At 45.4% G+C, this 20,176-nt stretch overlaps 1 long non-coding RNA gene across 1 annotated transcript; it reads left to right on the top strand.

Moving 5' to 3' along the window:
• Positions 1–17,383: 17,383 nt before the first annotated feature.
• Positions 17,384–18,502, top strand: LOC138658062 (uncharacterized). Its single transcript, XR_011317317.1, has 2 exons — positions 17,384–17,552; positions 17,654–18,502. It is a non-coding gene; the product is annotated as an uncharacterized lncRNA (long non-coding RNA).
• Positions 18,503–20,176: the final 1,674 nt, after the last annotated feature.

Below are 20,176 nucleotides of genomic sequence, written 5' to 3'. Positions count from 1 at the left end.
GAGCGGGGGGCGGGGGCGGGACCCGGGGGTGGGGGGAGCTGGCCCTGGTCGTGGCGGCGGACGGCGCCGCCCGAAGATTTAAAGGGGCGTCTTTTTTTTTTTTTTATCTTCTTCTGCAGCGCCGGCCGCCCCCAGCATTGTGCCGCCCGGGGCGGACCGCCCCCCCCGCACCCCCCTTCCTACGCCACTGGCTCCAAGGCCACCAGATCATAACAGGCTACATTATATTCTATGAAGGGGGCTGCATTATATTCAATGAGGGAGGCTACATTATATTCTATGAAAGAAGGGAAGTAACAGACCAAAAATTAAAATATCAGAAATTTTATTCAATGTTATTAAAAGACAAAAATGCAATTCAAATATAAATTTAAACATAAACTAAGGGGAAACATGGCAGAATGAACCCACAGCAATCCGTACAGTTGAATATATATAACGGAATGAGGAAAATCCACCAACTCAATACACATGCATCAGCAGGCACTGGACTACAGAGAAAAAAATGACCACAAAGTAGTGCAATAAAAACCAATGGGATTGATCTCAAGGAATCATATAAATAATATAGTGTATGTAATTATATGTCTATGAATGACAAATGAGGGGAAACATGTCTCCTAAAAATTATTGAAGTAAACTGAGTAGGAACCATATGGTTAAATCTATGCACGGTGCCAAAGTGGCCAGAGGATAGCAAATAAAGTGTCAGTGCTTAGTGCAAATAACGCTAAGGGCCATATACATCCATGTGGAAGCCAAATCAGGCGGGTCATACGCATATTATTACCATAGTGTGCATACCTGCTGAGGGGAGGACTTGCCGTGGGACAGGATGGGGTTCATTTGCTATCCTCTGGCCACTTTGGCACCGTGCATAGATTTAACCATATGGTTCCTACTCAGTTTACTTCAATAATTTTTAGGAGACATGTTTCCCCTCATTTGTCATTCATAGACATATAATTACATACACTATATTATTTATATGATTCCTTGAGATCAATCCCATTGGTTTTTATTGCACTACTTTGTGGTCATTTTTTCCTCTGTAGTCCAGAGCCTGCTGATGCATGTGTATTGAGTTGGTGGATTTTCCTCATTCCGTTATATATATTCAACTGTACGGATTGCTGTGGGTTCATTCTGCCATGTTTCCCCTTAGTTTATGTTTAAATTTATATTTGAATTGCATTTTTGTCTTTTAATAACATTGAATAAAATTTCTGATATTTTAATTTTTGGTCTGTTACTTCCCTTCTTTTTTGGATATATATTCTTTTGGAGGTACGCCTCATATACTGTTTGGTCTATTCTTTTGGTATATTATATTCTATGAGGGGGCTACATTATATTCTATGAGGGGGGCTGCATTATATTCCATGAGGTAGGTTACATTATATTCTATGAGGGGGCTACATCAATATACCTAATTTGGACGTGTCCGTGTGTCTGTTCACAATGAGTCATCCACAGCTGAACAGTAACTTAGGTATCCATAGTTACTACCGTTAGCAGCTAACTGCCTGGGCGTAACCATGGATACCTAAGAAGCGGAGCTCTCCCTGGTGGCGAGTTAAGGCATAAGCCTTTTTTGGAACACTGAGGCAACAGTGTGAGGCAACATTGCAAAGATGGATCAAATTGAGTGCGCTGCTGCACGTAGAGAAGCGAATTGCATATGGATGTGTAACCTGCATCTGAATGAAACAGAAGACGAACAAAATTGTCGAAGAACTGCTGATGCAGCCCGACAGAGGGCGGCCAGAGCAAGAGAAACGAATGAAGTAACTGAATAACGTAAAATGCTGCACGACAACGAGCAACATGCAATGCACAAAGTGATACACATACAGTACAGACCAAAAGTTTGGACACACCTTCTCATTTAAAGATTTTTTTGTAGTTTCATGACCATGAAAATTGTACATTCACACTGAAGGCATCAAAACTATGAATTAACACATGTGGAATTATATACTTAACAAAAAAGTGTGAAACAACTGAAATTATGTCTTATATTCTAAGTTCTTCAAAGTAGCCACCTTTTGCTTTGATGACTGCTTTGCACACTCTTGGCATTCTCTACATGAGCTTCAAGAGGTAGTCACCTGGAATGGTCTTCCAATAATCCTGAAGGGGTTCCCAGAGATGCTTAGCACTTGTTGGCCCTTTTGCCTTCACTCTGTGGTCCAGTTCACCCCAAACCATCTCAACTGGGTTCAGGTCTGGTGACTGTGGAGGCCAGGTCATCTGGCGTAGCAACCCATCACTCTCCTTCTTGGTCAAATAGCCCTTACACAGCCTGGAGGTGTGTTTGGGGTCATTGTCCTGTTGAAAAATAAATGATGGTCCAACTAAACGCAAACCGGATGGAAAGGCATGCCGCTGCAAGATGCTGTGGTAGCCATGCTGGTTCAGTATGCCTTCAATTTTGAATAGATCCCCAACACTGTCAACAGCAAAGCACCCCCACACCATCACACCTTCTCCTCCATGCTTCACTGTGGGAACCAGGCATGTAGAGTCCATCCGTTCACCTTTTCTGCATCACACAAAGACAGGGTGGTTGGAACCAAAGATGTCAAATTTGGACTAATCAGACCAAAGCACAGATTTCCAATGGTCTAATGTCCATTCCTTGTATTCTTTAGCCCAAACAAGTCTCTTCTGCTTGTTGCCTGTCCTTAGCAGTGGTTTCCTAGCAACTATTTTACCATAAAGGCTTGCTGCACAAAGTCTCCTCTTAACAGTTGTTGTAGAGATGTGTCTGCTGCTAGAAATCTGTGTGGCATTGACCTGGTCTCTAATCTGAGCTGCTGTTAACCTGCGATTTCTGAGGCTGGTGACTCGGATAAACTTATCCTCAGAAGCAGAGGTGACTCTTGGTCTTCCTTTCCTGGGGCGGTCCTCATGTGAGCCAGTAGCTCTTGATGGTTTTTGCCACTGCACTTGGGGACACTTTCAAAGTTTTCCCAATTTTTCGGACTGACTCACCTTCATTTCTTAAAGTAATGATGGCCACTCATTTTTCTTTACTTAGCTGCTTTTTTCTTGCCATGATAACAATTCTAACAGTCTATTCAGTAGGACTATCAGCTGTGTATCCACCAGACTTCTGCACAACACAACTGATGGTTCCAACCCCATTTATAAGGCAAGAAATCCCACTTATTAAACCTGTCAGGGCACACCTGTGAAGTGAAAACCATTCTTGGTGTCTACCTCTTGAAGCTCATCAAGAGAATGTCAAGAGTGTGCAAAGCAGTCATCAAAGCAAAAGGTGGCTACTTTGAAGAACCTAGAATATAAGACATAATTTCAGTTGTTTCACACTTTTTTGTTAAGTATATAATTCCACATGTGTTAATTCATAGTTTTGATGCCTTCAGTGTGAATGTACAATTTTCATAGTCATGAAAATACAGAAAAATCTTTAAATGAGAAGGTGTGTCAAAACTTTTGGTCTGTACTGTATTTCACAAAAAAGAGAACAAGATAGAATACGTGTCCAAAATGCAAGAGCCACTCGACGACGGCAAGTTATATTTGCCGCTAGAGAACTTCTCAATCAAATTGATGAGACACGTATTGAAGAGCACTATACTGGCGAACTCACATTTCGATGTAAGTTCTGCCAATCTAAAAATTTAAAAGACGAAATGGTGCAAGACAAAACATTCCCTTTCTGCTGCAAGAGAGCTCGCATCCAATTACATCCCATTGGTATGGATGATCAATTAGTCAAGTTGATGAAAGGAGAGCATCAGCACTCCAATACCTTTATGGCTGATATAAGGCAATACAATAGCTCGCTTGCTTTGGCATCAATGGGTGCATAAGTACCGCCACCTCCTGGGCATGGTCCATACTGTTTTCGAATTCATGGACAAATTTACCACAGAACTGCCCCACTGCATCCCCCTGTGGGTAGTACTCCCAGGTTTGCCCAGATTTACAGTGGGGCAAAAAAGTATTTAGTCAGTCAGCAATAGTGCAAGTTCCACCACTTAAAAAGATGAGAGGCGTCTGTAATTTACATCATAGGTAGACCTCAACTATGGGAGACAAACTGAGAAAAAATAATCCAGAAAATCACATTGTCTGTTTTTTTATCATTTTTTTTGCATATTATGGTGGAAAATAAGTATTTGGTCAGAAACAAACAATCAAGATTTCTGGCTCTCACAGACCTGTAACTTCTTCTTTAAGAGTCTCCTCTTTCCTCCACTCATTACCTGTAGTAATGGCACCTGTTTAAACTTGTTATCAGTATAAAAAGACACCTGTGCACACCCTCAAACAGTCTGACTCCAAACTCCACTATGGTGAAGACCAAAGAGCTGTCAAAGGACACCAGAAACAAAATTGTAGCCCTGCACCAGGCTGGGAAGACTGAATCTACAATAGCCAACCAGCTTGGAGTGAAGAAATCAACAGTGGGAGCAATAATTAGAAAATGGAAGACATACAAGACCACTGATAATCTCCCTCGATCTGGGGCTTCACGCAAAATCCCACCCCGTAGGGTCAGAATGATCACAAGAACGGTGAGCAAAAATCCCAGAACCACGCGGGGGGACCTAGTGAATGAACTGCAGAGAGCTGGGACCAATGTAACAAGGCCTACCATAAGTAACACACTACGCCACCATGGACTCAGATCCTGCAGTGCCAGACGTGTCCCACTGCTTAAGCCAGTACATGTCCGGGCCCGTCTGAAGTTTGCTAGAGAGCATTTGGATGATCCAGAGGAGTTTTGGGAGAATGTCCTATGGTCTGATGAAACCAAACTGGAACTGTTTGGTAGAAACACAACTTGTCGTGTTTGGAGGAAAAAGAATACTGAGTTGCATCCATCAAACACCATACCTACTGTAAAGCACGGTGGTGGAAACATCATGCTTTGGGGCTGTTTCTCTGCAAAGGGGCCAGGACAACTGATCCGGGCACATGAAAGAATGAATGGGGCCATGTATCGTGAGATTTTGAGTGCAAACCTCCTTCCATCAGCAAGGGCATTGAAGATGAAACGTGGCTGGGTCTTTCAACATGACAATGATCCAAAGCACACCGCCAGGGCAACGAAGGAGTGGCTTCGTAAGAAGCATTTCAAGGTCCTGGAGTGGCCTAGCCAGTCTCCAGATCTCAACCCTATAGAAAACCTTTGGAGGGAGTTGAAAGTCCGTGTTGCCAAGCGAAAAGCCAAAAACATCACTGCTCTAGAGGAGATCTGCATGGAGGAATGGGCCAACATACCAACAACAGTGTGTGGCAACCTTGTGAAGACTTACAGAAAACGTTTGACCTCTGTCATTGCCAACAAAGGATATATTACAAAGTATTGAGATGAAATTTTGTTTCTGACCAAATACTTATTTTCCACCATAATATGCAAATAAAATGTTAAAAAAACAGACAATGTGATTTTCTGGATTTTTTTTTCTCAGTTTGTCTCCCATAGTTGAGGTCTACCTATGATGTAAATTACAGACGCCTCTCATCTTTTTAAGTGGTGGAACTTGCACTATTGCTGACTGACTAAATACTTTTTTGCCCCACTGTATATATTGGACAGTGAAAAAGCATTAAGTACAAAAAGTCAAGCAAATAAAAAGTGCCCCCCCCAGCACTGCTATCATCTCTTGGAGAGAAAATGAAAGCAATTAACCCACTCACAAGAGCCTTCACATTGATGAGGGAATTTGAAATAGGGGAAGAGAGGATTGCTGAATTAGAAAATCGTGATCCACTCGAAATAACAATGTCAATTATAAATAACTACAATGATGACCAGAGGCGCAACAATGCACCAAGGTGCAATGAAGTAGCTATAATTTATCAAAATGCAATGGATGAACCCCATTTAATTGGAACATCAGAGTTCACCTCAAAAGTGAAAACCAAACTGTTCAAATCAGCTTTCTTCACAGAAAGTGTGATGCAATGACATATCCACTTCTATTCCCATATGGGGACAGTGGATGGACAATAAATTTGACAACTCCAATTGCCCTAAGTGTGCAACATCAAGGTATTGGTGACATTCATCTACCATTCATACCAGTGGATCAAGATTGACAAGAAAAAAATCACCATGTTGCAGTACTATGCATACAGGCTTGCCATTCGTGACGAGTTCAATCCCCTTTTAAATGCTGGGAAGTTAACGCAACAATTTATCGTTGACAGTTACGTCAAAATTGAATCCAACAGGATCGAATATAAAAAACAAAATCAAAAGGCATTACGCGTCGACAGTTATGCCGGGGTTATGGATCACATCCATAATACTGCGTTACACCAAGGCTAAAAACTGGGATACCAGTAATTTTACCGTCCACTTTCATTGGAAGCCAATCAATGTGGAGATATGTGCTTCAAATATGTATACAAAGGACATGACTGTGCCAATATCAAGTTTGATACATTAAACTGGAATGAACCAGCCATGTAACTAGATTCTCGGTATATAAGCGCCCCTGAGGGCATGTGGAGAATCAGAAAAAATAAAATGCATGATGCTTCACATACCATTAAAAGGCTTGCTGTTCACCTTGAAAACATGCAGCAAGTGTTTTTCGAAGATGGTAATGTGGATATGGTTATTTCGGACTCAAAAGCCCCTACTCTGCAGGCTTATTTTGAGCTAAACAGAGTTGATGATTCCGCCCGTCAGTATTTGTACAGTGAAATCCCTGAACACTATGTCTGGGATAGAAAACCTGTACCAGAAGGATGGAAAAAACGACGGGCTAAATTTGGGAAAACAATTGCCCGAATGTATACAGTCTCTTTAACAGATGGTGGGCTGTATTTCCTAAGACTCCTTTTACTTCACGTAAGAGGAGCAAAGTCTTATGCTGACTTAAGGACTGTCAATGGAGTCGTACAGGACACGTATAAAAATGCGTGCATAGCTCTTCATCTTTTCGAAGATGATTCCCAATGGGAAGACAATATAACGGATGCAATTGCTTTCCAATGCCCTACCAACTTCGTGAATTAATTGCTATAATTTGTGTATATGGGGAACCAGCTAAACCATTGGCATTATGGCAAAAATATAAAACCGAATTTATGGAGGATTACACCAGGCGGTATACTCCAGAAATTGCTGGGCAACTGGCTCTTTGTGATATTAATGAAGTGCTCTTAAGCAATAAAAAGTCCTGTGCTGACTACGGATTGCCAACTCCAGTAAATGTTCCAGATGAAATACTGGACCAACTGAATTATGCTGTAATAAAGCAGGAGGCTGAGCAATTGAAAGCTATGTTTAATGAAGCTCAGAGATCAGCTTTCGATGCAATTATGCAAGCAGTCAATGCTGCATCACAGACAGACGACACTAGCTCACACTGTTTTTTTCTGGATGGCCCAGGAGGCAGTGGGAAGACATTTTTGTACAACTGCTAGCACAAGACACTACAAGCAGAAAAGAAGTCTATTTGCTCAGTAGCCTCCACTGGATTGGCAACTGCATTACTACGAAATGGTAGCACCTACCATTCCAAGTATGGCCTTGGAATTACAACAAATGAGACCACAGTGTCAAAAATTAAGCCAAACTCACTTCAAGCAAAGGAGCTTGGGGAGTCATCTGTCGCTATTTGGGACGAAGTAACAATGACTCTCTGTTTTAATATGAACGCTGTGGATAATTTGTTCCAAGACATATGTGGAAAAAAAAGACCATTTGGTGGAAAAGTTTTCATAACTTCAAAAGGGTGACTTTTGTCAAACCCTACCGATATTGGAAGGTGGAAAAATAACCCAAATTGTACAGTCCACCATTAAATACTCAAAATCCTGGAATCAGTTTTCATGGTTCCTATTACAACAGAATATGAGAATGTCTCCGAACGAAGTTGAGTACAACTCATGGTTACTGAAACTTGGCAATGGAGAGTTGTCAAATGTATTTGGTCTACCAGAAGACGCAATTGAAATCCCGAATTCTTTTATTGAAGAGGGTGATTTAATTACAGCTATTTTGGCAACTCAATTGAGATTACCATTGAAACGGTAGAAGGAATTGCTAATAAAGCAATTCTTACACCACTGAATGATGACGTTCACGCCTTGAAGAAGAAAATTCTTAGTAAAGTTCAAGGTGAACACTCAACATATCGCTCCATCGACACAATTGCGGAAGAGGAGGGTGTGATTCTCACAGATTACCCGGTAGAGTTTCTTAACTCTTTGAATCCCACTGGGATTCATCCTAATGAACTAAAGCTGAAACCAGGAGCTGTAATTATGCTCCTGCCTAATCTTAACAGAAAGCGTGGCCTTTATAATGGCACAAGGCTTTATGTGAAATGCTTAAAAGCAAATGTTATTCATGCAGTTGCTTTAAATAGAAAAGCAAAGGGTCAGACAGTTCTTATTCCAAGAATTGACCTGATTTCCAAAGATAAAAACTTGCCAGTCCAGATGCGACGGCGTCAGTTTACTATCATGTTGGCTTTTGTAATAGCCATCAATAAATCTCAGGGACAGTCCTTGGATATTATAGGAATGTATTTGCCTCTCCCAGTGTTCTCACACAGGCAGTTATATGTGGCTTTCTCCAGGGGAAGGAAAATCCAACAAATAAGGGTCAAAATATTTGAGATACAGAAGCAAGGTAAACTTATTCCTAAAGTTGACAAATAGTTTACTGTCAACTGTGTGTACAAAGAAGTCTTTTATTAAGCTTTTTAACAATTGTAAAAGTCAAAAAATGTTGTATACAAAAGCGGGACTAACTCCTAGCCGCGGTCTGCAGACCAAACATTGGGCATGGGCAGGGCCTTGGGGACAGATCCCAAGTGCACTCAACCATGTGAAATAGCTTACACTCAGGAACATTGAGGAATAGCGCTATCGGATAGCTCTACCCGTTCATTTCCTTTAGGAATAGGGCTATGGGATAGCTCTACCCGTTCACTTTCTTCATGGATAACGCTATCGGATAGCTCTACCAGAACAGTATTAACTACAGAACTTTTTCATACACAAGGTAGGAGTGGCAGGAGAGGTACACCAGGTGTTTATGTTTGCTAGTAGCCTGCACATACGCCAGTCTGGTGCGTGGGGACACCCCATTGCGAGGCCAGTCTGCTGCGTGGTTACACCCCATTGCGTGGTTCGTAATCACAGCGCGCGCCCAAAGGGCGCACAATCATTCGTTATATTCTATGAGGGGGCTACCCCAACTCCTGCTACATAATTAAGATGTGTACTACCTTATATTATACCTTATAATAATACCTTATATTATTAGCGGGTTTTACCACACAATTGGTGGTATTGTATTTATTTCTATGTAGTTACTGTGATGCAGTGACCCCTGTTACAGGTAGGGGGCGCTGCATGGTCTTCCCGCAATACGCATGAAGGCGTATTGAGGCCATAGGAACGCATGGCAATCACAGGCATAATGGTGGCAATGAGTCAAAACCCGGCAGTATTGTGAATGGCCGGTATGTGTGTTGCAGAGGAAGATACACTGCACTGTCAGCCTGAGGTAAGGATGTTCTGGGACCTGTAGTCCCACAAGTAACTGTGTTGTGTTTGTATAATTATGAAGGGAGGCTGGCAGGGCTAGTTATGAGAGATGGGCGGGTCAAACTAGCCACACACACACACTCCCATCTAGGGGAGTGGCTACAGCTTGATAATGTGACCAGGGTGTGGGTCACATGTTCCTGAATGGTCTCTGAGTATGGATCTGAATGGTCTGTGCTCAAGGTCTTGGAGAGCCTATGTGTTGGGAGTGCTATCTCCCTGAATAGCCCATGTTGGACCTGGTGGCTTGGAGTATTGGACGAACGTCCTGAATAGCCCCTGGTCAGGCCACATGCCTGTGCATTGGACGATCCCAGGTTGGGACGGACATCCTGAATAGCGCTCTGGTGGCCTGGGGTGTTGGACCAAGTCCTGAATAGCACCTTGACAGGCCACATGCCCATGTGTTGGACGGTCCCAGGTGGGATGGACGTCCTGAAGAGCACAGTGTGATCGTGGTCCTGGACGGTCAGTGTTGGAAGCTCCTGTGAGTGGAGTCTTCCTGGAGCACCTGAGAGACCGTGGATCTGGACAGTCTGTGTTGGGGAAGTTACCGTCCTTCGGTGGGTCTGGACTGACTGAGGTGTGCCTGCCAGGCAAGTTGGTTTTCCCTGTGAGGAAGCTTTCCCCAGGAGAGAGGACTGACAAGGAGTCAGCAGGTGGAGCAGGAGCTCCCGTAAGGTACCTCAATAGACTGTTGGTGCTTATGATGTTCTATGAACTGTGTGGTAACCTACGGCAACTGGTCAGGAGAGGACCAGCGTGTTTAGTTGCCGCAAATTAATGATGCAAGCTAACGATGAAGTAACGGACTATGTGTAAGCCAATGATGTGTAACCTGGCTTACGGTGCGGTTCATGCTGTATAAAATAAACCGTATGGACTGTTTTGTGTTTTAAAAGCCATGCTTGAGTGTTTGAATCCCGTGCCAAGCGAGCATTCCCCAACGCGTTAGTGAGTGCAACACCACACTATATTGTGGGCCCCAAGAATGATTTTCTCTGGTGGGCCCAAGGTGCTCCAGTCCGACGCTGCACACAGACAAGGGCACGATTAAGGGACAAACTGACACCCAGTGGCAGTGTACACACTGGTACTGCAGCTTTGTCTGTAGCCATTATTTGCCATTGTCATCATTACAGAACTAGTATTATTCATTGTGCTAAAGAAGTGGCCAAATAAGCAGTAGGGTCATACCTCCCACATATGGTGCAACTCAGGGGCTGACTGGCAAATTTTAGCCTGGGGGGCAAGTACACAGCAGTGGCCCATGAGTAGCGGCCCATCCTTAAAGGGGTTGTCGGATCTTAAAGGGCACCTGTCACCCCAAAAATCGCGGGTGAGGTAAGCCCACCGGCATCAGGGGCTTATCTACAGCATTCTGTAATGCTGTAGATAAGCCCCCGATGTTACCTGAAAAAGGAGAAAAAGACGTTATATTATACTCACCCAGGGGCGGTCCCGCTGCTGGTCAGGTCGGATGGGCGTCTCCGGTCCGCTGCGGCGCCTCCTATCTTCATTCCATGACGTCCTCTTCTGATCTTCAGCCACGGCTCCGGCGCAGGCGTACTTTGCTCTGCCCTGTTGAGGGCAGACAAAGTACTGCAGTGCGCAGGCGCCGAGCCTCTGACCTTTCCGGCGCCTGCGCACTGCAGTACTTTGTCTGCCCTCAACAGGGCAGAGCAAAGTACGCCTGCGCCGGAGCCGTGGCTGAAGATCAGAAGAGGACGTCATGGAAAGAAGATAGGAGGCGCCGCAGCGGACCGGAGACGCCCATCCGACCTGACCAGCAGCGGGACCGCCCCTGGGTAAGTATAATCTAACGTCTTTTTCTCCTTTTTCAGGTAACATCGGGGGCTTATCTACAGCATTACAGAATGCTGTAGATAAGCCCCTGATGCCGGTGGGCTTACCTCACCCGCGAATTTCGGGGTGACAGGTTCCCTTTAAGCTACATGTCTACAGTCACTATGTGTGAATCCTCATATCGTGCGCACTATGCTCTGTGAGGATTCTCCGGTGCCTGCGCCGGGAACAGGTTGTCCTGTGACGGCAAACATGCGAGATATATATATATATATAACACACACGCACAGTCCCAATGTATAATTGACACACGCACAGCCCCACTGTATATATAGTGCACACACGCACAATCCCACTGTATAATCACACACACACACACACACACACACACACACACACACACACACACACACACACGGCCAGACAGGGACAAAAAAGCAGCCCTGCCACAAAAAACCCCACCAGTCCACATACTCAAACACTCCCTACCCCCGAAAAGTGAATTTTGCTATACTTTGTCCTGCCCTTCAACACTCCTCTTAAAGGCGTTATTTGAAGAGCCACATGTGAATGGCGCCGAAGTGCGCATGATCGACCACAGGTCCATTTACATGGTGCTCTTTAGCCACGTAGCATATTGCCCAGCCACGTAGTTTACGTAGTATATTGCCCAGCTACGCACAGAGCCACGTAGTATACAGCACAGAGCCACGTAGTATACAGCACAGAGCCACGTAGTATACAGCACAGAGCCACGTAGTATACAGCACAGAGCCACGTAGTATACTGCCCAGCCACGTAACTGGGCAGTATACTACGTGGCTCTGTGCTGTATACTACGTGGCTGGGCAATATACTACGTGACTGGCCAATATACTACGTGGCTCTGTGCTGTATACTACGTGACTGGCCAATATACTACGTAGCTCTGTGCTGTATACTACGTGGCTGGCCAATATACTACGTGGCTGGGCAATATACTACGTGGCTGGGCAGTATGCCCAGTTACGTAGTATACAGCACAATCACGTAGTATATTGGCCAGTCACGTAGTATACAGCACAATCACGTAGTATATTGGCCAGTCACGTAGTATGCACCATATCCCTGTTAAAAAAAAAAAGAATTAAAATAAAAAATAGTTACATACTCACCTCCTGGAGCCTCCGGATCGAAGCGTCCGTTCCCCGATGCTTGGCGCGCGGTCCGGTCTGAAGATTGCATTGCGGTCTCGCGAGAACGTACGTCATCATCTCGCGAGACCGCAATGCATGCAGCGGTCACCGGGACGTCGCGCGGAGCGGAAAAGGCCGGTTCCTGATCCGGGGGGGCCACCGGAGGGTGAGTATGTAAGTATTTTTTATTTTTTTATTATTTTTAACATTAGATATTTTTACTATTCATGCTGCATAGGCAGCATGAATAGTAAAAATGTGGTCACACAGGGTTAATAGCAGCGTTAACCGAGTGCGTTACACCGCGGTCATTGCTGCCATTAACCCTGTGTGAGCGCTGACCGGAGGGGAGTATGCGGACGCCAAGCACTGACTGCGGGGAGTAAGGAGCGGCCATTTTCTTCCGGACTGTGGCCGTCGCTGATTGGTCGCGGCAGCTATGACAGGCAGCTGGCGAGACCAATCAGCGAATGAATAACCGTGACAGAAAGAAAGAAGGACAGACGGAAGTGACCCTTAGACAATTACCGTATATACTCGAGTATAAGCCGACCCGAGTATAAGCCGACCCCCCTAATTTTGCCACAAAAAACTGGGAAAACTTATTGACTCGAGTATAAGCCTAGGGTGGAAATGCAGCAACTACCGGTGAATTTCAAAAATAAAAATAGATCATTATTTCCCCATAGCTGTGCCATATAGTGCTCTACACCATTCATATTTCCCCATAGCTGTGCCCCATATAGTGCTCTGCACCGTTCACTGTGCCCCCTAGCTGTGCCATATACAGTGCTCTGCACCGTTCACTGTGCCCCATAGCTGTGCCATATACAGTGCTCTGCACCGTTCACTGTGCCCCATAGCTGTGCCATATACGGTGCTCTGCACCGTTCATTGTGCCCCCTAGCTGTGCCTTATACGGTGCTCTGCACCGTTCATTGTGCCCCCTAGCTGTGCCTTATACGGTGCTCTGCACCGTTCATTGTGCCCCCTAGCTGTGCCTTATACGGTGCTCTGCACCGTTCATTGTGCCCCCTAGCTGTGCCTTATACGGTGCTCTGCACCGTTCACTGTGCCCCATAGATGTGCCATATACGGTGCTCTGCACCGTTCACTGTGCCCCATAGATGTGCTCCATATACGGTGCTCTGCACCGTTCACTGTGCCCCATAGATGTGCTCCATATACGGTGCTCTGCACCGTTCACTGTGCCCCATAGATGTGCTCCATATACGGTGCTCTGCACCGTTCACTGTGCCCCATAGATGTGCCATATACGGTGCTCTGCACCGTTCACTGTGCCCCATAGATGTGCCATATACGGTGCTCTGCACCGTTCACTGTGCCCCATAGATGTGCTCCATATACGGTGCTCTGCACCGTTCACTGTGCCCCATAGATGTGCTCCATATACGGTGCTCTGCACCGTTCACTGTGCCCCATAGATGTGCTCCATATACGGTGCTCTGCACCGTTCACTGTGCCCCATAGATGCTCCACATTAATCTGTGCTGCCGCTGCTACTGCTGCAATAAAAAAAAAAAAAGCACATACTCACCTCCCTTGATTGCAGCTCCCAGTGTCTCGTTCCGGCGCCTCCATCTTCCCGGCGTCTCTGCTCTGACTGATCAGGCAGAGGGCGCAGACGCCGGGAAGATGGAGGCGCCGGCCGGGAAGATGGATCGGCGCCCGGCGGCTGGAACGAGGACAGGTGAATATAACATACTCACCTAGTCCTGGCGATCCTCGCGCTGTCCCCTCCTGTCTTCGGCGCTGCAGCTTCTTTCTCTATCAGCGGTCACCGGCACCGCTGATTAGAGAAATGAATAAGCGGCTCCGCCCCTATGGGAGGTGGAGCCGCTTATTCATTTCTGTAATGAGCGGTCCCACGTGACCGCTGAAGAGAGGAAGAAGCTGCAGCGCCGAAGCCCGTGGGACGGCAGGGACAGCGCGAGGATCGCTGGGACTAGGTAAGTATGCCTCAGCGCCCTCTCCCCCTCACCCGCCGACCCCACCGCTACCGTGACTCGAGTATAAGCCGAGGGGGGCACTTTCAGCCCTAAAATTTGGGCTGAAAATCTCGGCTTATACTCGAGTATATACGGTATATACAGTGGGGCAAAAAAGCATTTAGTCAGTCAGCAATAGTGCAAGTTCCACCACTTAAAAAGATGAGAGGCGTCTGTAATTTACATCATAGGTAGACCTCAACTATGGGAGACAAACTGAGAAAAAAAAATCCAGAAAATCACATTGTCTGTTTTTTTAACATTTTATTTGCATATTATGGTGGAAAATAAGTATTTGGTCAGAAACAAAATTTCATCTCAATACTTTGTAATATATCCTTTGTTGGCAATGACAGAGGTCAAACGTTTTCTGTAAGTCTTCACAAGGTTGCCACACACTGTTGTTGGTATGTTGGCCCATTCCTCCATGCAGATCTCCTCTAGAGCAGTGATGTTTTCGGCTTTTCGCTTGGCAACGCGGACTTTCAACTCCCTCCAAAGGTTTTCTATAGGGTTGAGATCTGGAGACTGGCTAGGCCACTCCAGGACCTTGAAATGCTTCTTACGAAGCCACTCCTTCGTTGCCCTGGCGGTGTGCTTTGGATCATTGTCATGTTGAAAGACCCAGCCACGTTTCATCTTCAATGCCCTTGCTGATGGAAGGAGGTTTGCACTCAAAATCTCACGATACATGGCCCCATTCATTCTTTCATGTACCCGGATCAGTCGTCCTGGCCCCTTTGCAGAGAAACAGCCCCAAAGTATGATGTTTCCACCACCATGCTTTACAGTAGGTATGGTGTTTGATGGATGCAACTCAGTATTCTTTTTCCTCCAAACACGACAAGTTGTGTTTCTACCAAACAGTTCCAGTTTGGTTTCATCAGACCATAGGACATTCTCCCAAAACTCCTCTGGATCATCCAAATGCTCTCTAGCAAACTTCAGACGGGCCCGGACATGTACTGGCTTAAGCAGTGGGACACGTCTGGCACTGCAGGATCTGAGTCCATGGTGGCGTAGTGTGTTACTTATGGTAGGCCTTGTTACATTGGTCCCAGCTCTCTGCAGTTCATTCACTAGGTCCCCCCGCGTGGTTCTGGGATTTTTGCTCACCGTTCTTGTGATCATTCTGACCCCACGGGGTGGGATTTTGCGTGGAGTCCCAGATCGAGGGAGATTATCAGTGGTCTTATATGTCTTCCATTTTCTAATTATTGCTCCCACTGTTGATTTCTTCACTCCAAGCTGCTTGGCTATTGCAGATTCAGTCTTCCCAGCCTGGTGCAGGGCTACAATTTTGTTTCTGGTGTCCTTTGACAGCTCTTTGGTCTTCACCATAGTGGAGTTTGGAGTCAGACTGTTTGAGGGTGTGCACAGGTGTCTTTTTATACTGATAACAAGTTTAAACAGGTGCCATTACTACAGGTAATGAGTGGAGGAAAGAGGAAACTCTTAAAGAAGAAGTTACAGGTCTGTGAGAGCCAGAAATCTTGATTGTTTGTTTCTGACCAAATACTTATTTTCCACCATAAAATGCAAAAAAAATGATAAAAAAAACAGACAATGTGATTTTCTGGATTTTTTTTTCTCAGTTTGTCTCCCATAGTTGAGGTCTACCTATGATGTAAATTACAGACGCCTCTCATCTTTTTAAGTGGTGGAACTTGCACTATTGCTGACTGACTAAATACTTTTTTGCCCCACTGTATATATATATATACACACATAAACACACCCCACAGTGTCACCTATATAAGGTATATATGCATCAGTAGCTGTCACCTATATAAGATATAGATTGCTATATATACATTATATAGGTAGTATAGTGATTATACACAGCAGTATCACCTATATAATGTATATATAGCAGTCTATACACATTATATAGGTGCAACTGCTGTATATACATAAAAAAAATTCATCTTGGGACTCACCCAGGTCCCTGGTGAGGTCGGGAGGATGAAGGGCTGAGGTGGGACGGGTCCTGTCCAGCGTGACAGGGTCGGCGGTGAAGAGGATTCCAGGCATTGGTGAGCAGTTTTCTCTGACGCTGGTGCAGGCCGGCCTGCGTCAGACACACACACAGTCAGGTGGAGGCGCCGGACATTTCAAATCTTTCAATGCGCGCGCGTGGTCTGATCTCCTGCGTGCCCGCGCTGGCACAGGCAGCAGACGAGCGCGCGCAGGACCTAGGAACGCGGCCGTGCTCGTGCACTAGCACGGCCGCCGCGGCGCTTCTCAGCGCCGGCAATGCGCGTGCACACACAGGACCTGACTTTACAAGATTTAAATGCGCTACGTATTAAAATCGCTGCCGGTCCTCCAGCGGCCCTGTCCAGCTGCTCAGGCACCGGCCCGGGGGGCATATGCATTCCTGCCACCCGGCCCAGTCCGCCCCTGCCCGATTGAATTCCGTATACTCGTACACTCTATCTAGTACAGTGCGCATGCGCAGACCCGGCTTCAACCGTATCTTCCTGAAGTGCTCGCATGGCCCGTCAGCGTTCTCGGCTGCCTAGTGAGCCTTAGTCGGCGCATGCGCTGGCATGGACTTACGTTATACTCACAGCTCTTCATGATTGGTTGACGGCCTCTTTACATTCTAACCTCGTTGCCAAGATAAGTCCCGTCTCCTGATGAAGACAAAGCGAAACGCGTGTAGGGGCCGCAGGATCGTGTAAGGATTCCGGACTTCCCTTGTTCCTGTTCGCCCTGATCCAAGATGGAGTCTTGGATCTCACCCTGTCATGGAACTTCCTGTCTGTCCTGATTATTTAAGTCCAAGTCATGTGGTGTTTTGTGCCTGAGTATTTTGTGCTGCTGGCAACTGAGCTTCTGGGGAACTCCCTGCTTCAGCTGCTCACTACTCGGTGGTCTTCCTCGCTCCTTTCAGCTGCATCTCACCTCTGGAACTGCTGTGTTGGGCAGCACACCTGTGGAAGGATTTCCCTTGTTTGCTAAACTTTTCCCAGTGTTGTGCCTCTTTGCACAACCACACCAGGTGAGCAAGAATCTAGTGTTGCTTTTCTCATCAAGAGAGTTTACTCAACTACTACGCTTAGATAGCGCTCTGCCTCTTTTTCCCTTCATCCTCTTTCTCAGGACTTCATGCTCAATGCACCACCTGCGAATTATTGGACTTCCACAAACAAGTGCTCTGCGCACGTGGGATCAAGTTTTGCTGGACTTCCTCGTTTAAGTACTGTGTGCATTTCTACTACACTTCTGCTGGATTCCCAAGTTTAAGTACTGTGTGCATTTTCACTAATAACCTACTGGACTTCCTTGTCAAGTGTCTTGTTTGTTCCCTCGTCATATCCTTGCAGGACTGGTTAATATTAGCGGTCGCATCCCACTATTCACTATGCTGTGATTACCATATTGTGCTGAGCACCTCGTTACAATTGCAGGAATTTCTGTGTTAGTTATGTTTGCATTTTTGTTTTGTTTAAATACATCATTTATTACAGCTTTGCTCTCAGACTGGTTTTATCCCACGCTATCAGCGTCCTTAGTACCTTTATATTGTTACAGATCGGGTCCCGATAATTACATTACACCAGTAAGTATCTGCCTATCTCATGCACTTTAATCCACTAGTGGCGCTGCACCATTAGCACTACTAATCACCTTATATTTTTTCATATGTACACACTTGTGTGCAACTACTCTGTCCTCACTTGAGAGTACTGTCTCATATTGTTTGCACTAAAGCAATCTGCTGGTATTACACAACCTCTAATTTGAGTCATATTCTGTACTTCAATATTAGCTTGTGCTTTTAGGGTAATTTTTATTCATTAAGTACATATATATGAGATGCTGGATATTATGATTTACTACTGGTTGTTATAACCAGTATGGATTCCCATTTATCCCTGCTTCAGCAGTATGATACTGTTTACTATTTTTATGCATTCTATTGAAATAAAACTTATTTGGTACAAGCTACTCTTTTTTTCCCCCTTTGCTTTAATTAGCCTATAAGGGTTGTGTATGCCAATTGTACGTTGAGTTGTGCCTACGAATCTCATTGTTGTGGGGATATCCTTGTGTTTATACAGATTCAGGGCCGGACTGGCCATCGGGCAGTTCTGGCAAATGCCAGAAGAGCCGGTGCCAGTAGTGGGCCGCTGCACACTGTGCCGTTGTCAGCGCCAACTTGCCCCACTGCCAGCGCCGCCGCATTCAACTATACCGGTGTTTATGACGCCGGTACAGTTAAATGCAATGATGGAGGAGAGAGCGTCTGATGACGCTCCCTCTCCCATCATTCTCCGCTCTGCCTCGCGCTGACATATGACGTCATCGCGCACCTGCTGTGTGGCCGGCAGTGAAGCGGCAGCTGCCGAGACCGGAGCAGGGAGCAGCGTGGGCACGAGGAGAGGTGAGGAGTGTGGTTTTTTTTTTAACTGGACTGTGGGGCAATTCTCGAGGGGGGGGGCTGTGCTGTATACTACTATGTGGGCTGTGTGTGCTGTATACTACTGTGTGGGCTGTATACTACTACGTGGGCTGTGTGTGCTGTATACTACTGTGTGGGCTGTATACTACTACGTGGGCTGTGTGTGCTGTATACTACTGTGTGGGCTGTATACTACTACGTGGGCTGTGTGTGCTGTATACTACTGTGTGGGCTGTACTCTACTACATGGGCTGTGAGTGCTGTATACTACTCTGTGGGCTGTGCTGTATACTACGTGGGCTGTGCTATATTATACAGGCTGTGCTATATACTATGTGGGTAGTGCTATATACTATGCAGGTTGTGCTATATACTACGCGGGCTTTGCTATATACTATGGGGGGTATATTATATTCTATGGGGGAGGCTGTGTTATATACTATGGGGGGCTACATTATATATTATGGGGAGGTTGGCTGTATCATATTCTATGGGGGGGGCTGTATTAGATTTTATGAGGGATGATTGCATCATACTCTGATGAGGCTGCATTATATTCTATGGTGAAGTGGGCTGTATTCTATTCTATTCAGGGCTACATTATATTCTATGGGGGGCTGTATTATATTTATATTCTATGAGGGGTGCTTGCATCATACTCTGAGGGGGCTGCATTAAACTATGAGGGGGGCTGCATTATTTTCTATGATTGTTACATTATACTCTGTGGGGTGGCTGCATTATACTCTGTGGGGTGGTGGCTGCATTATACTATATGTGGGCTGCATTATACTGTATCGAGGACTATGGGGAATACGTTATACTATATGAAGAATTATGGGGTGCATTATACTATGGTAAGTGAATTGTATTATACTATATGGTGTATTATACTATGTGGTGAACTGAGCAGTGTATTTTAATATATGGAGGACTATAGGGAGTGTATTATACAATATGGAGGACTGTGGTGCACATTATAATATATGGAGGACTATGGGGTGTATTTTACTAAACAAGTAAAATGCTGCATATTCAGATTGTTTTTGCCGGAACAAAAATCATTGTTCTCAGCAGCACATCGCCGGCGTAAACTGTAGATGTGCTGCTGATAGCATGATACTGTATGGTGATATGTTAGTGATCGTTCTGTCCCATCATTATTCCTCAGCTGATGGAAAGAGGCCGGGAAACAAGCGTTGAACAACTTCAGTATTGTC

This window comes from Ranitomeya imitator, chromosome 1 (genome assembly GCF_032444005.1).
Source record: "Ranitomeya imitator isolate aRanImi1 chromosome 1, aRanImi1.pri, whole genome shotgun sequence".
NCBI classification, from domain to species: Eukaryota; Metazoa; Chordata; class Amphibia; order Anura; family Dendrobatidae; genus Ranitomeya; species Ranitomeya imitator.
This window is presented reverse-complemented; position numbering and strand designations above follow the sequence as displayed.